This window comes from Bacillus rossius, chromosome 8, assembly GCF_032445375.1.
Source record: "Bacillus rossius redtenbacheri isolate Brsri chromosome 8, Brsri_v3, whole genome shotgun sequence".
Classification (NCBI taxonomy): domain Eukaryota; kingdom Metazoa; phylum Arthropoda; class Insecta; order Phasmatodea; family Bacillidae; genus Bacillus; species Bacillus rossius.
In genome coordinates this window covers 35,066,432-35,083,342 of record NC_086336.1, presented here as the reverse complement: position 1 = coordinate 35,083,342, position 16,911 = coordinate 35,066,432, and the positions used below count along the sequence as shown (strand labels likewise).

At 37.3% G+C, this 16,911-nt stretch overlaps 1 protein-coding gene across 1 annotated transcript in view; it reads right to left on the bottom strand.

Moving 5' to 3' along the window:
• The window catches only part of LOC134535357 (galactose mutarotase-like), a 328,406-nt gene extending 312,479 nt beyond the window's left edge, over positions 1–15,927 (bottom strand). The window contains exon 1 of the mRNA XM_063374427.1: positions 15,900–15,927. The gene's annotated coding sequence lies outside the window, so the exon portion shown is untranslated. The remainder of the gene's footprint in view (positions 1–15,899) is intronic.
• Between the last annotated feature and the right edge of the window lie 984 nt (positions 15,928–16,911).

Genomic DNA, 16,911 nt, shown 5'->3' with positions numbered 1-16,911 from the left:
GTCTTTAGTGTTCGCAGTGTGTTCGGAGAAATATCAGGATATAACTTCCCTGGAATATTATTGTCTTCAAGCTGATTAGTGCCCTTTGGAAAATAATTATTTGTGTTATGCTACTGCCTTAGTGTCTAATTAATATTTGTCACTCGTACGTCTGCTGTTACGTTTTACGTACTTGGTCACCCGTCCGTTCCCTGGTGAGTGTATCAGCCGGTACGACTATCCTGATTTTGGTTTTCCATGTTTACTCGAAATATCTTTTGACAAGCACTTGGCTACGCCAATTCCTTCCTCATTGTCCTTAATTTCGTTTATTTCTGTCTGTGAAGTTCTCGTTTCCGACGAGACATTAACCTCAATAGAAATCAAAATTAATAAAAACAATCATGTATAACAATAATTGCTTACGTCTCCTACTGTATTCAAATATGTAACTACACCTCAACTATATACATTTCAAATAAATACACTTCAAAAATTTACACTTCAAATATGTATCTACAATTCAAATATATACACTTTAAATATCTACACTTCAAATATATTGAAATATCTACACTTAAAAATAATTTTTGGTCTAATTTCTATAAACATGTATTCCTCTTAATGAGAGGATGGGTAAGGTCGCATCGTGCATGAATGACGAGAATATAAAAATATATTTTAATATGAACGACTTTACGGAATTTAATGTGGTTGGTTTTGTCGGCTAAATGTTTTAAATTACGGACACCGGAATGTTCATAAACGGTGAATTCCGTATATTAAAAAAATTTCAAACTATTTTTCATAAAAAAAACTTGAAAACAAAAAAAAATCTAATGAAAAAGATTTGCCTGTAAAATAATTAAAATTACATGATAAACCACTATATAATAACAGTATCTTAGAATGAAATGTATTTAAATGATTTTCTTTTACAATTGCATAATATAATGTTGAAGTAAGTTAAAATAAAATTAGCTTCAAATTGTAATTATTTTATTTCTAAGATGTGGTTATTATGGAGAATTTTTAATGTGATTTTAATCATTTTACGGTCATTTTATTTTTGTTTTAAGCACCTATTATATGAACAAATCGTAATCAATTTTTTTAAACTATAGACTGTATTGACTTGTTCTGTATATTGAGGTCTCCGTCAAAACAAATTCCATCGAATTCTGTCAAGTCGTTCAGATTATATTACAGGTTTTATATTCTTGTCAATCATGCACGATGCAAGCGTTCCTATTCGTCTAAGCTATACTACATTATGGGAAAATTCTCATTTTTCTATATTATCTCAATCTCAGTTTGTTTAGAGAAACGTCAGAAGCAAGGGAAATGTACCATATTCGAGTGGCGAATTTCCCATACGATTGTAATATGTTTATAAACTTCATTTACATTTTTAAGAACATAATTAAAATTTTCCACAGTGTACGTTCCATTCATTTTACCGAGTTTATACACAAAGAAACTTACTTCCAAAAAATATAAAGAGCTCTTAAAAATATTATACTTATTATTCATAATATTAAATTTCACGGGGTATTACCGAGCAAATCAAATAAAATTTCTTACAAAAAAGTATTTGTATTTATTTCTGTCACGTTACTGTATTTGTTTCTAAAATACAGCCGCGCAAGCGGAAACAAAATTGTCACAAGACTTTAAAGACTTATAATTAAGCCAGTTGGTGCAAGTAAGTGCTATGTGTTCAACACTGCGCTATTAACGAAAATTTTCACACGAAAGTGAAAATGACAGAAATCGATATAATAATGACTTCCGTTATCTTCCTTTGCAACGTGGATGGCAGTTCAGCTGTTAATTAATATCACAACTGATGCGCAACTTTTGTCATCGTTTGTACGTATCCATGCCAGTCAGAGCCTTTCAAGTGAAATTTAGCTTTGTGGACGTCGATGCATGCGATACGCATCAAATTGCCATTAGCGTAAAGCATCTGGTCGTTTCACGAAGTGGTCACAATAAGCGCACCGGGCTATGAAACCACGCAGTGATCGCACGAGTGCAGACGCTTGTATCAAACCGCAACTGGGACAGGGTGTAATTGCGAAACCAGAAACGCGATGGCAGGCCACGTTTCGGGGTCCAGTGCTGTTGTATTTTCACCCGAACAGACAGTTATAAATTTCACCGCAGTTATTCGACAACCCGCCTACCTGGGCACACGTAAGGTGTGCAGAGCTTCAGATATAAACCACGCGATAAAGACATACTGCGATAAAGATAAACTGCTAAAGACATCGCACTGCTTTCTGTTTACGACAAGCACTTAATAATACGCTGAGGGCGGATGAGTGTATCTGTTTCCGTATTTATTTATTTTTACGAGTGAAAATGGCTAAAACGCGAATCTTCACAATGAATTATAGACATGAAAAACCTGGCAAAGATTCCTGAAAGACCTCAACGGACGCATTACAAGTCATTCTGCGTTTCTCCGCCATATGATGTTACAGTCACCGCTGAAATCTCACAGTTGTCCTGTGCGCTTAGAAGCGACACCGCGCTTAAAGCACTAGCGAACGTCGCACTTACCCTGATTAGGCGGGCCCGTTAATACCTTATTTCAAACAAAACTTTAACAGCAACCGTAGGTTAGTCTAGCTTTGCAATGATCATTGATTATATCTGACCATTTGGTCCTTTTCCATTCCGAAAACACTAGTATTTTGCAAATGTATACAATAATTAGAGTCCCGGAAAATTCGCGGGTTCAATGACCTCCAGGATAGACTCCAATATCCTCTACACACTCGGGCAAATGCCAACTGTTCATTGGCTGCTGACTTGTGAGTCGTCTCGACTGGGTGGCCCGTGATTCGACACTTCTATGAGTGAGGGCCTCTAATTGGCCCTCAGTCCTCCAGATTAACAGTGAACCAATGACAGAAGCAGCACTAAGGTATAATTATTTGAATTTTAGCATAACACGAAATGAACCCGCGAATTTTCCGGGTCTCTAACAATAATGTTTCTGCGTTTTACCGATAGTTACCACAGCATTATATAAAACGTACTTTCTAGATTAAAAAAAACATTTGCGCTTATATTTTATTAAAGGAAAATTTCTAATTATATGTATTACACTAGACATTTTTCAAATTCTTTAAATACTTTATGGTGACCAGAGCGAAAAACTAATGTCACTACTCGCAGACTGCCAATGCCATTCATTTAAAAAATATGAGGTAGCTATATAAGTACAAGTAGCAATCAAATAAGCAATTCCGTGTTCCTACTGAAGAAAAGAAATTCAATGAAAATGAATATATATATATATATTTATTTAATTATTTTTCCAATAATACCTAATATTATTTCCATACTCTGAAAGAAATATTTCCTTCAATTTCACCACATTATCTGTTGAAATAATTAAAACCATATTAAATGTTGATATAATGAAAACTATAACTTCGGAAAATCTATGCAATTAGAATAGATTATCACATCAAGTAAACATGCAAAGTTTTAAATGAAATTGTGTAGATTCATGTCAATTTTTGCATACTAAACGATATTCCATTGCTGCATACCCTCACAATATTCTAGGTACCAAAATATTTATAAGCAGGATAATAAAATCAAATATAAGTATGCATGTATCGCACCGTCAACAATTCTTTTAAATCAAGTAGTAGTAATATTGCTATAAATATACAGCTGTATGTGACTAAAATATCTTAACAACAAAATTACTCTATTACAGGCACGTCTTTTTTTGTCCTTCAAATAATACTAAAAATATTGAAGACTATTTTTAGTGTAATCTCATCACAAAAAAGTAAACATGGTTTCACAGTGATAAAACCACATTATTTAAAGTCAAAAACACACATTTACTATGATTTCCATTTTCGTAAATTTTTAACGATATTCGTTATATTTATTACATATAATATATGTATAACATATTTTTAATCAACGAATGGAGTAATCATCTAACTTTTAAATTATATACAAGACAAATTTAACTTTATATTTATACCATTATTCAAAGACAGCTCGATACGCACCAATATTTGTTACAAAAAAAACATTCACTGTTACTTTAAAAAATAAGGTTGTAAATTCCGCTCATAAAATCAATTACTATAAGAGATGAAATAACCACTGGTTAGAAGCAAATCACTTATTTTTTAATTTAAATATCAAAATGGAAATCTGTAAAAAGTACTGGTAGCAAGTTCGTAACTATACTTAGAATTGTTTAAGACACCGATCAATAGAAAATAAATAAATGCCGTACCACTGATTATTGTCGTTTCAGTAAAAAACATAATCGTCTAGTGTGCGCCAGATACCAGCACCGAGTCGGTAGCAAGAAGCAGCGAATGTTGCAGTTGCCGCGGTCCAGGGACTGCTTCGTGCCGTCTTGAAGCGGAGTCTGCGGGGAGGAAGAAACCAAGAAAAATGATGGCTTTACACCAGAGACGGACCAAATTGCTCCTTCGCTCTGCTCTGGAGAAAGACTTTGCGACGGGACTAAATGCTGATTTATTCCTCTCAGTTTTTCTTGTCGCGGCGGGGAAGCGGGGGTGGGTTATTAGGCTGTGCGTACGTTCGGCCGTCGCGTAATGCCGTTGCCATTCTAAGACTCCGCTATAAAAATTGTACGATAAAATTACTTCCGGGTCTCTCGTCTGCCAACTACGAACTTGACTAAACGATTTCCTTTATGCAGCTAGGTTTACATATTAACTTTTTTGCTTTTAAAAATATTCTCCATCTTAAAGGCGTTTACTTACATTTTCCAGTATTTATACTTCAGTAGGCTTGCATCAGGCTTGACGCGAACTATTGCGTTCGGACATAAACTCGGTCTGGAAAGAATATGAAGCCTACATAGTTTCACAACGAAACTCTCTAATTGCCAGGGATCGTCTGAAAAACCAATAATTTTTATTAAAGGAATGAACGAAAAATATCGTTTCAAATTTTTCTCGATATATATTTATGTAGCGTTCAAAGATTAATCAATACTTAATTGTGAAACTGTTCAGATTTGATATTTTAAAAAAAAAAAAAAATTCTGTAGAGATCATTTTAAATCTTAAACTCGCCCAGTTTTTTCAATGCCTTCGCTACTGATTAGGCAAATAAAATGAAATAGAACTGCGCTAATTAACGAAAAAAAGTAAAAAAAAAGGATCGATCTTACAAAGAGACAACATAATTTTGGACGTAAGTTAAAAACTTACAGTTTCAATTGTTTTGTTAATGATGGTTACAGTCTGACTATATCATTTCGTGACTTCTTCGCTAGGGTTGAATTTCTCGTTTGTAATCACTGTATAAAGAAGTAATGTCAGCAATCATCGCATTTACTCTGTTGTCCGAACGTCACACCAAAGTCGCAGCTTGTAACCAAGAGAGCTTCTGGTTATATAATTCAGCAGCCCTCATTGTTCATTCGTTTCGGTTCCGTGCACATTTCCAAACATTTGGGCACAGACGGGTCGTTGCTGGACGAATTCCACGGCGTCGAATGTCTCCACAATCTCGCCCGCCCAGCCCACAGAGGTGAGCCCACGGATACATGCTGCAGCCGACGAATGCAGTGTGCGACAGGCCTCCAAGAGACCGGGCGTCTGTCATGTCACAGACCATTATTCTCGTCGTTAATCCATCTGGTACATTCTCATGTACTGCAGCTCAAGGGACCGTTTATTTCGTAGTTATATTGGAAAATACTAGTAAGTGCCTTTTCTTTTTAACCAATTGTTTTGAAATAGGCCAGGCGGAGATAACTGTTTCTCCTTCCAGACAAAGTCAGGAAATGAAAACATATTTATCATGGATGATTAAGACATTAAAAAATTTTGTTTCGTTGTTGACAGCAAAATAATTGTACCAATTTCTGTATAGCAACCAATTTTTTTTCCCCAATATCACACGATTTTTTTTTAATAAATAGCGTAGGAATAAATTATGTAAAACAATTACTTGGGTTCATCCTAATTTATGTTACATGATAAAATTGCTAATGCGTCACATTGTGTGGCAAGGGTCGCGGTTTGGATCCCGATTCCCAGGCATGAAAAAAAACTCACGAGCATAGTTATAATTTTTGCAATTCTATCGCCTGAAGTCTCGGTGAAACAATCGTGGACATAAAGCCTTCAATTCATCTGAACTAAAGATATCCAATCCAGCAGTGACAGCTACGAATTGTAGTTACATAATAATATATTTCACTGTTAGCATAGATCATGAAATAAATACCAACACACAAAATGCTATAACAAGAAAAAACGAGGGATGTCAAAGCAGGCTTTATGTATTTCTAAAAAGTAAAAAATTAATACAAATATGTCCTATCAGAGAAAGCCCGATGGGACTTTAAAGCCTTGTGAATGGACTAAAATCTTTTTATGGCATCCAAAATAAAATTTAAAAAAAAAAACAAGATTGTATTCATTTGGAAGGATTTTTTAAAAATCTAACCACAGCTTGCAACACCGCTTTCGCTATAATGTTACTGCTATAACAGAGCACAGGGTCTCGCTTTGATTTTCTGTAGAAGCTAAAGCTTGTGGATTGGTGTAATTAGTATGACAGTTGAATACCTGTTTGCATTGAACCAGGTGTCATTTACCGCTGGCTGCCATGTTGATAAATATCAGACCGCCACAAAGTATAAGAACATGAATTGATATTAGGTATAGTTTAGCCCTCCAACGCCATAAAATGTGGCTACATATATTAAAACTTTCATTATAAAAAATTTAAAAACCCAAGAAGAAGGGGACGATGTCTAATAAAGGGATGATATTTTAAATATTGAACTTCTGTGATTTCGTATTTTTTGTCATTACTCATGTTGAATTAATATTATCACCATAGCCAATGCTTGGAAATAGTTTAATCGAGTCAATGAGAGTTTATTAAATTGTTTTAATTAATTGAAAGTCAAACTTTTATTTCAACCCAGCAAGAACTGAGAGTACGAAATTATGTTATTTACGGTTTTGAATTAACCTCTTAAAGGGCCCACCTAATCAAGAGGATATTTGTGTTATTGAGGCGGGATAACAAGTGTTAACACTCGCTGGTGTTTCTAGCGCGGTATCGCCTCTAAGCGCATGGCTCTGAACTGGCGCGCAGTCTTCTCGTAGTCACAGGATAACTGTTTAAATTTTGACCGGTGACCGTAGCATTATATGAGCGATAAATGAAGATGAAGGTGTAATGCAAGTCCCGTAAGTGCCCTCAAGAATCTGTACTGGTTGTTTTACGCCTAAAAACTACTCTGAATAAAAACGCGTTTTAGCCATTTTAACTCTCCGAAAAAAACAGTTTAAAAACTTAATCCGCAATCGAACGAACATTTCGGCCCTCAGCGAACTCTTAAATGTTTTTATTAAACGGACCACACTTGGATATCATGAGTAGTTTTGAAATCGCGTTGTTTTTCCTGAAGCTCTCCACACCGCGTGTGTGTGTGCCCGGGTAGGCGGGGCCCTTGGGTGCTTCTCATAAGCATACACCTCTCGGGTATCTTGGGCGGTTTTCAAATGGCGTGGTTCCTTCTGGGGCTCTGCGCACCGCGTGTGTGTGTGCGCGGGGGTAGGCAAGGCCCTCGAAGAAGCGACTGTGCCCACGCAGGAGTGAGGTCGCGCCGCAAGCCGTCAGCCCGCCGGCTGTTCGAACCCCGGGGTCGCGCGCAGAGATCGGCGGGACTCCGGGGAGCGGTAGCGGAGGAGATACGAACGCCGACCGCGCGACGTCGTTATCGCGTTCAATTAAGCTGATCATGTAACTGGAACACGAGTCGAGAGGTTTGAAGTTTTCTCCGTGAGTTCGGACGTGTGCGCGTGTGAGCGCGCCAGGCCGCCGGCACAGATGGCTCCGTAACATTAAAGCGAATGGTTACGCCTCCCACGCCTTTCTTCGTCCCAACCCCCCACCACCCGCCGCCGCGGGACCCATCATGGTGAAAAACCATCTCCTGGATGGCGAATTCTCCATCTCTCTATCTCTCTCTCTGCCTCTTCCCCACACGCCTGCACCCTTTCCAATCTTCCCTGCCTCTCTCTCTCTCTATCCCTTTCTCAACCTTCCTCCTCCGTACAAGTCACGGGCAAGCCTTTAACAACCCCGTTCCCAAACCTCTACCCCCCTCCCCCTTCCTCTTTTTCAACCCATCGCGAGGACTAGCTCTCAATCGACGCCAACTGACGCTCCATGATTCTCCGAGGGAAGAAGTGAATCAATCAAGTGGTGGAAATTTTTACCACCGACGACGGGCGACAGGCGACGAGACTTTCATCCACGACAGTTGTGAATCTTCCCACGCGTCCCTTTGACTACTGAAGGATCGTGGGCACAACAGAGGGAAACCGTGTGTACACTTATAATTGCATACATTCAACTTCGTAGAAAAAGGTTCTTTTTATGAAACATTAGTTAAATTATATTCAATTTGATTTAAACAACTGAGATGGCTGTATTAGCATTTTTGAGCTCAACATATTTTGGTTTGGTTACCAATTAATGCATTAAATAAAAAATAATAATTACAAATATAAAATTAACGTGAAAATATAATAGAGTTTATCTGTGACTAGGACAGTGTTCACTAAGAGAGACTTCTAAAAAATATATCTCCAGCTCGTAAGAGAGCTAAAGATAGCTCAGTATAATTTTATCAAATATATATAAAAAACCATTAAATAAGTAAATTTGATGAATAAATTTATAATGGATGTTAATTTAAGAGGAATATTTAGAGGGAACATAACCATTTGAATTATTTATGGTGTTTCAGAAGAAAAAAAAACTCGTCAAATGCTAATGAAGGAAATGGGGGAACAGCGGAACGTTATGCAACCCGTCGGACGGGCGTGTAACGCGGGTTGCCTGCAGGGGGCCGGCGCAGGGGACATCGCGGACACACCGGGCAATATCGATGACAATCGCCCGCGGCTGACGAGAGATTACCCCTGGGGCGGAGCAGGCGCGGCCAGTCCGTGTACCAGCGGTTTAGCGCGCGCGGCGTGTGCGTGTCTCGCTGGTCCCTCCGCATCCCCCTCCTCGCACGTCCTTCCGTCAGCCCTGAGGGCAGCAGCTTGTCGCAGGACAGCTGGCGAGGGGAGGCGAATCCGCTTCTGTTACGTGCAGAGTGGGCATGCACGACCTTTTATATTTAATGCCGTGCGTCCCATTTCAGGTCTCTCAGTTAAACACTCTTAAACAAATAGACTTTTTTCAGTGGCTTACATTTACAAAACGTGTGTGTGTGTGTGTGTATATATATATATATATATATATATATATATATATATATATATAAAACGTTTTGCATGATTATCAGTGAAAGTGATATTATCAAGACTTTTTTTTGTACGTACAAATAAGGGGAATTAAAGGTATAAGAAAAGAAACTAATTTTTTTTTAGGTTCAAGGGCAATGCCAGTGGATACTTTATGATTTTAGTGTTTTGAATTTCTTTCAGATAAATTTACATTATTTTACTTGGCTATCAAAATCATTACATATTAAAGAAAAAAGTGATTTTTTTTTCAGAGAGTAATTGAATCCTCAGTAAAAAGTAGCCAATGGCATTGTCTTTAACCCTAAAAACTTGTAGATCTGTAAAGAATAATTCAGTTAGTTTTATTTGAATTACCCAAATGCAATAAAAATGTAAATTTGGTAGGTTATTACGCAAATAAGTATGCGATGCAGAAACTTACACCTACCCACACATACACAACATTTATATTATATCATATGTATGTATTCAATTTTGTGTAAGCTAAGCCACTCAAACGTTTAAAAGTTTAAGTGTTCAAATATTTTACATCAATGACCTGAAACGAGATGCCTGCCAATAAAGTTGTGGTGGGTGATTATGTTAAGATTTGCAAATTATTGAAAAAATAAGCATGTATTCCTAATCGCATTTAATCAAGAAAATTTATCACCTGAATTTCAAACTGACGTTTTCCGTCAGAAAACGAATGATAAAATTAAATCATAAGTAGGCTACAAGTATCCGTTGCTACTAAATTTCGCTGATGATTTTACCCCTTTGTTCATTGATAACAACCGAAGAATAAAATTATATGGTGATCAATATTATGTGAACCTTGAAGAATTATATTTTCATAACATATATTCGCAGTGAGGTCCACCAATTGTATAAAGTGTGCAAGACGAACGTGTCTATCATAACTAAACAATATCAGAAGCACAGTGTTCGATTATTGTCTAGCGGAAGAGAACAAAAATGCGATTTCACTATTTCAAAGATATTTTAAAATTACGTTTATTTGTTGTTGTATATTTGTAAAACCACTTAAATTTATTTATATTTTATTGTCTTTTTTGTAAAACTATAAAACCAGTGCAAATGCTATTACAACCCCTTATTTTGAAACTTTATTTTCATCAAAGAAGCGTCTTATAAAAACTACATCTGCACCAGTTTATATGTATATATCCTGTTCGGGCGCTCAAAAGTGTGTAAAAGGAGCATTACTCACAGGCCAACTGAGAGATTAAAGTAGGGAAAGAAGAGAGCACTTTTCAAAACTTTGTACTAAGCCTTCGTGCCGGGCTCCCGTCGGGTTTGACCTGGTTTCCGCTATCCCCCCCCCCCTCTTTTAGGGGCAGACATGGCCCCATGCTATAGCGTGAACCAGTGGTGGCAGATGGTATTCGTCACTGGAGGGGCAGGGGGTCATAGGCAAAGGTTAAAAAAAAAACTTTTTAGTGCGTATTTTACATGTTTTGTAAATTATAATTAACGCTATAAAAAAATTAAACATTGCAGAATCTCAACACAATACTGTGAAGCTTATATCCCACTTACCCAATTTTTTAAAAACTATGAATTTTGATTTATAAATGTACTTATATTTTTAATAGCGCCTGCTTTGGTTGATCTTACCCTCCTAAACCTGCGATTTCTTATATATCGTTACCTTAAAACTATTTCCAAAATCATTTATATAATTTTTTTTCTTCTCACAAAGCCTTTTCTGTAACATTCTAAGATAGTAGAATAGTATTTTTTTTTTAAAATAATTTGCTTGCCCAGAACACGAACTTATTTTTTACTAACGCGAAATATGTTACCGCACAGTCTTTTGGTCTTTTGGTCTTTTGGTCGATACTATTAAATATTTGTTCGTGTGTGGCGAAACAGATATTTACTTTAGGTAACAAAGTATTTTTTTCGCCCTAATCAAATTTTATGTGTATATATATATATATATATATATATATATATATATATATATATATATATATATATATTAATATCCAACAAAATATTTAGTTAAATTGACTAAACCATTTTGTAGGGTCAGCAAAATCCTACCAATTACAAAATATTTGTTTGAGTTAACTGTGTTTGCTTATTCCTCCATAAGAAAACAAACAAATGCATTGTTGGGTAAACCAAATATTCACTTCAGTGCGCTAATGAACCAACACCGGGTCGCACAAGGTCTGAAATATTGGTTTCCAACCCTCGGCCCGCACAATACGTGCTTCAGCGAGCGTTATATTTCCTTACGACCTTCTACAAGTACGATACGGGCGACTGAGAACGACGTCTGTAACACTTACGTGACTCCCCACCATGGGAGTACATCCTTGGGGAAGGAGGGGGGACAGGCAGGTGTCCGTGTCGCACTGGAACTAAACACTTTTGGCAAATTGTGATTTATTGGTGGGGTGTTATAAACTTACTTAGTTTTTGTAAGAAATTTTTGACGTGACGTCTAATAAATCGATGAACGCCGGCTGCACGCACGAAAAAGTGTCCCGTTACGCACATTGTCCCGTTACGCTGTGTCCCGTTACGCTCATTGTACGCTTGCGCCGCATCTATCTCTCTTCCACTCGATTGGAACAACCATCGATTTGACTTTTTCGAGGCACATTAAACTTGAAACACTCCCATTCGTTTCCTACTTTTCCTATCATCGTCCTATCCTAACAGAATAACACAGATTGGAAGAAGTTAAATAGCAAACATGTATAAAAGTTATAGTTAAAATAATATCTTCGTTAAAGTAATAAACATATTTGAATTAATGAGTGCAAATAAAAGTAAATTTATCAATTAAATTGTAGATTTCATTTCACTCCTTCTTTGTATCCATACAAAATAGTGATAATTCAATAAAAATGATTCAATTTTATTCATAAAAGTATGCAATCATTCATCAATGTTTTGTTATGACGTTGTCACGTTGAACTATCGTCCGTAAACCGACTATACAGACAACCAATTTTTTTTCTTAAATGAAAACTGTGTCTATGTTAGCAAATAGCTCAAATTAAATTCACAGGAATAATTTGTACATGGAAATATTTTCTGCTTCACTCTTTGTAGTCACTGTAAATTAATGGTTAGGCCATATGCTGCTCGGCTTTCTTTACATAGAAAACATAATTAACCAATGTGAAAATTGAGTTATTTTTGAAAAAAAAAATGCTGAAAATCCTGGGGACGCAGTTTCTAACCCCTTGCCGCCCCCAGGCGAATCTTACAGAGTTTCACCCCTGCTGTTCACAGTAAATTTATTGGATGCATTTTTTTAATTATGAAAGAAATCTTACGTATGTTCAATTACTTTATCAAAAGAGCAAAATATAAAATAAAATTTAACGAATTTAATGTATTTTTCTTGTCAAAAGGTTTTACCATCTTAAGCAGAAATCGTGATTGCGAATTTAAAATTTATAATTGATTCAATTATGTTTTATATTTAGTTTTTACCACAACTTATTAATTTCAAAAAAGTAATTTATAAACTTTGAAGAATATTGTTTGGCAGACATAAGGAGTATGTTGTATTCAAAAATAAGTTATTTAAATGTAAATAACAGGATTTAAATTATTGTGTGTGCTTGCAAATAACGACAAAAAATTAACTTCGTGAGATCGGAAAAAAATATCATCATTATTAGGGTGGTATCATGTTCATGATACAGTGCGAATAGCAACCATTTAACTGAGAAAACAATTGGCCTTTGACCCAAAGAACAAAAATCACTTGTTCATTGTCTGAAGGCTTTAGAGACGGGTGACCTAGGTTGTTCTCGATGCGGCACTTATTCGTTGGAGCTTTCCTCATTGAGCCAAACCGATATTTTGTAATAAATAAGATTTTTTAATCTTGTTTAAAAAACTTCAGATACACCCCGGGAAAAAAATTTCAATATTATAAACTACTAGCTGCAGTATCCGGCTTTGCCCGGGTTGAACGCAGGGTGGTATATTGTCCGCAAGTTAAAGCATAATGTATACCGCTATATGACAGTGTGGTGGGCATAGAAAAATGACACACAATGCTGTTTGTATGTCTATAATCTATAATAATTTTTCTGTTTGACCATGGCGATAGGTAGAACGTTTTGTAATTTGATGTGCTGCAGCGCTATCTAATGGCGAGAAACAAAAATTAATTCTCCATGAAAAACCACTTCGATGGGCCACATTTCATAGCGATCGGTCAAACGGTGTTGGATTTTATCAACGTCATACATACCAACATCCTATTTTATAAATATATATACGATATCGTATATATATATTATTATAGTCGATGTATAGATATTAATTTACATTTTTTATGACCCTTGTGACCAATGGACTAGAAATACTTCTATTGACTGAGGTTCTATTATCTCTCCTGAGAACGTGACCCTCACTGAAGGCTAGTGGGCGAGGTGTTCCCTGAGATAATAGTCCCGCCGCCACTGGGGCAGATCCCATCCTTCCTGAGGATTCAGGACAGACGTGTGTTTGTTGACGGGGAGTTGTGGTCTCGGGAGTGCTCGATCGGACGGGGGGGGGGGGGGGAAACACTTGTTTTGTTTGGCGGTGTCTGTTTCGCCCCCACACAACTCGCCAGGATCACAGATATTGGTTTCCGAGCGGCGGCCCGCAGCCGGGTTTTAATCAGCGGCTGGCGCCACCCCTCCCTTCCCCCATCTTCCACTCCTTTCAATTCCCCTCAACAACCACCTACATCCCCCCCCCCCCCACGAACATCCTCACAGGGATCAGTACCTATTTCACCTGGCTGCCATTTCGGCACTATCGATCTCTCTGATTTACTTTTAATGTTTTTAGGACATGCGCCACTGTATGTCTTAAGCCTAGTACACACTAATAGACCATGTTGCGCGATTTGTCTACAGACCGTATATAGACGGTCTAGATATATGGCCTACAGACCGTCTATGGGCACCGTCCTTCGTCTCGTCTAGCGTCCACACTACGATTTGAATTTCTCGTCTCGTCTCCGTCAGTCCATGATGGAGGACATTGTTTTGTGCGGAAAGAGTACCTGCTTAGTACTAATTGCAAGCGAAAGAACGCGAAAACGTAAACGTTGGTGGACGCGTGAAGTGTTCGCAGAAGGACCTAGGTTCGGTATAATACGTTATTAAATAAATTAAGACTGGAAGACGCTATGGGTTTTCGAAATTTTACCCGGCTGACATCTGCTGATTTTGAAGATTTGCTTCTGAGGGTTGGAGGACTAATAATGAAGAAAGATACAAATTTTAGAGAAACTATTCCAGCTTCTCTTCAACTGGCTGTCACCCTGCGTTTCCTCTTTCACAAGCCTCATGTACACCTTCAGAATCTCTAAGCAGGCAATATCGCAAATGGTACCAGTGGTCTGCGAGGCCGTTATCCAGTTTTACGATACTTATGCTCTTTTTTGAACCTATTTATAGACTACAGAATGCTCTTAGTACACTAGTTGAACCAAAAAATTTGTTATACTTGATACAAAAACTTTTCAATCGGTCGTATTCAGTCTATGGTCTCCCATTCCAATCCGGAGACTATAGACCTGCGATTTTTTGTCTCGCAACAGACTCGTAGACGGCGATTGGTCTATAGACATGTCTACATAGACAACTCTAGACATGTCTCAGAGACAAAAATCGCGCAACATGTCTACTAGTGTGTACTAGGCTTTAGGAAGCCTATTGTGTTCGTCTGTGCTGTCGTCGTTGTGTTGTCATCGCTGGGTTCGCCTGTGCGTCTCTGCTTTATCAAAAATAAATAAATTTTAGTTCACGGTTGGGTCCGTCTATTTGTTGCTGTGTTGTCAAAGGTTGTTGTTTGTCTGTATTTACTGTTATTGTTGCACCTGTCTCGTTGTTGACAGCCCACTTTGTTCGTCTGTGCTGTTATATTTTTTTCTGACAAATTCCCTGTGTTTTCTATGCATCTGCCTTTTTTACTTCGGCTTATTTCGGCTTTTTTTTCTGGAGTGTTTGTTTATTCAAACTTTTGTCGAGGTTTCTCTCTGACACACAGTATAACCAGCAATGGCATATGACCAAACAACATTTCGTATAAATCTTCTAAATTTAAATAAACATTCAAAGAACACTTTGATTTGCCTGCCGCCACTGGCCGCACGTCCTCACAGGCAAAAGGCCAGCCATTGCCCGCCAAACAGAAGCACACAGACACGCGCAAACAAAAACACGAGTACGGAATTCACACGCACGTGAGTATAAAATAACAATATTGCAGCCCCAGCTATATGTGACATTAAAATTACAGTTTTCAACAACGAATACGCCTCAAACCAATAAATTATTTTTTTTCCGTAGAAAATACGCCACATTCCGACTTCCGAACGGCTGTATGTCAGTAGGCCGAAAGCCAGTTGGCCGACAGGCACTAAACCGAAAAACAGAAACTATATCTCACGGGGAAAATGTATGAACTCTGGCAACAGGCAGTTGGCCGACAAGTCATTGTCCATTAGGCACTAAATCTAAAGTCATTTTACAGAAAATTCATTTGACCGACAGGCACTAGGTCAAAAAACAGAAAATATATATCGCTGGGAAAATGTCATACAAGGGGAGGGTGTGAATTGGGACTCACCCATTTGGCTTCAACCGTGTGAGCAGAAGCAGGTAGGTGTCCCTTTCAACGTCCTGAAATATCTTGCATCAGAGGGCCCTAGAAAACGAGAAAATGCTCTTTAAAGATTTTAAAATTGAATTTAAGGGAAATTGACATATAGTTTATTTATTCAATATTAACTAGTTTTTTTTTAACGTTATGTTGGTATTCCAAAAAAACTATTACCGTGAGTTTAATTTTGAAGTAAATAACATTTGCACCTGTATACTTATGAAGATATCCGTAAATTAATTTATATATCGGGATCATTTTTACCGCAGTTCTTAGTACATATAATGTGTACAATTTTGAGTGTATCGATCGTGAGGATACCCTAAGTCGTTAGGACTGACCGGCAGTGTAATGGTTGATCCCCATCGCGCCCATGTACAGAATGTTCATAAAAGAATGTACCAGTTTCAATTGTATATTATAACAGTTTAATTTAGACTATTCACAACAAACCATAACCTCAAAATGAAGGTGAATTAACCTAGTTTTTCTTACAAATGTTCAATATGTGCACCTGTAGTTATACGGTGCTCGTCCAACCTAAAGAACAATTCTTCCCACACTTTGGTTAACACGTTTGGAGTACTGGAAGCAAACAGCATCTTCAGCTATGTGTCTCAGCTCTGGAAAATCATTGGGTAGCAGCGGAACGTAGAACGATCGTTTATAAAGCCCCAAATGAAAAAAAATCTCATAGCGTTACGTCAGGTGAAAAAGAGCTCTGTCATCGCGACCATCGGCAGATGAGCTTATCAAAAACTGTTTGCGTTACTCTTTGATTGTGACCGTGAAAAAAAAAACTATACAATGCTTACAGTTGATACTGTTACGATTTATTAAAAATTAATAAATAATAAATCGTCGAGGGAAAACTACCGGGTTCATAAATGGATAGCCCAATTAAAGATTTTACTACACAGTTTTATTGATTGCCAATATTTACATCACTAACAAATAATCTTCTAAAAATGCCTAATAA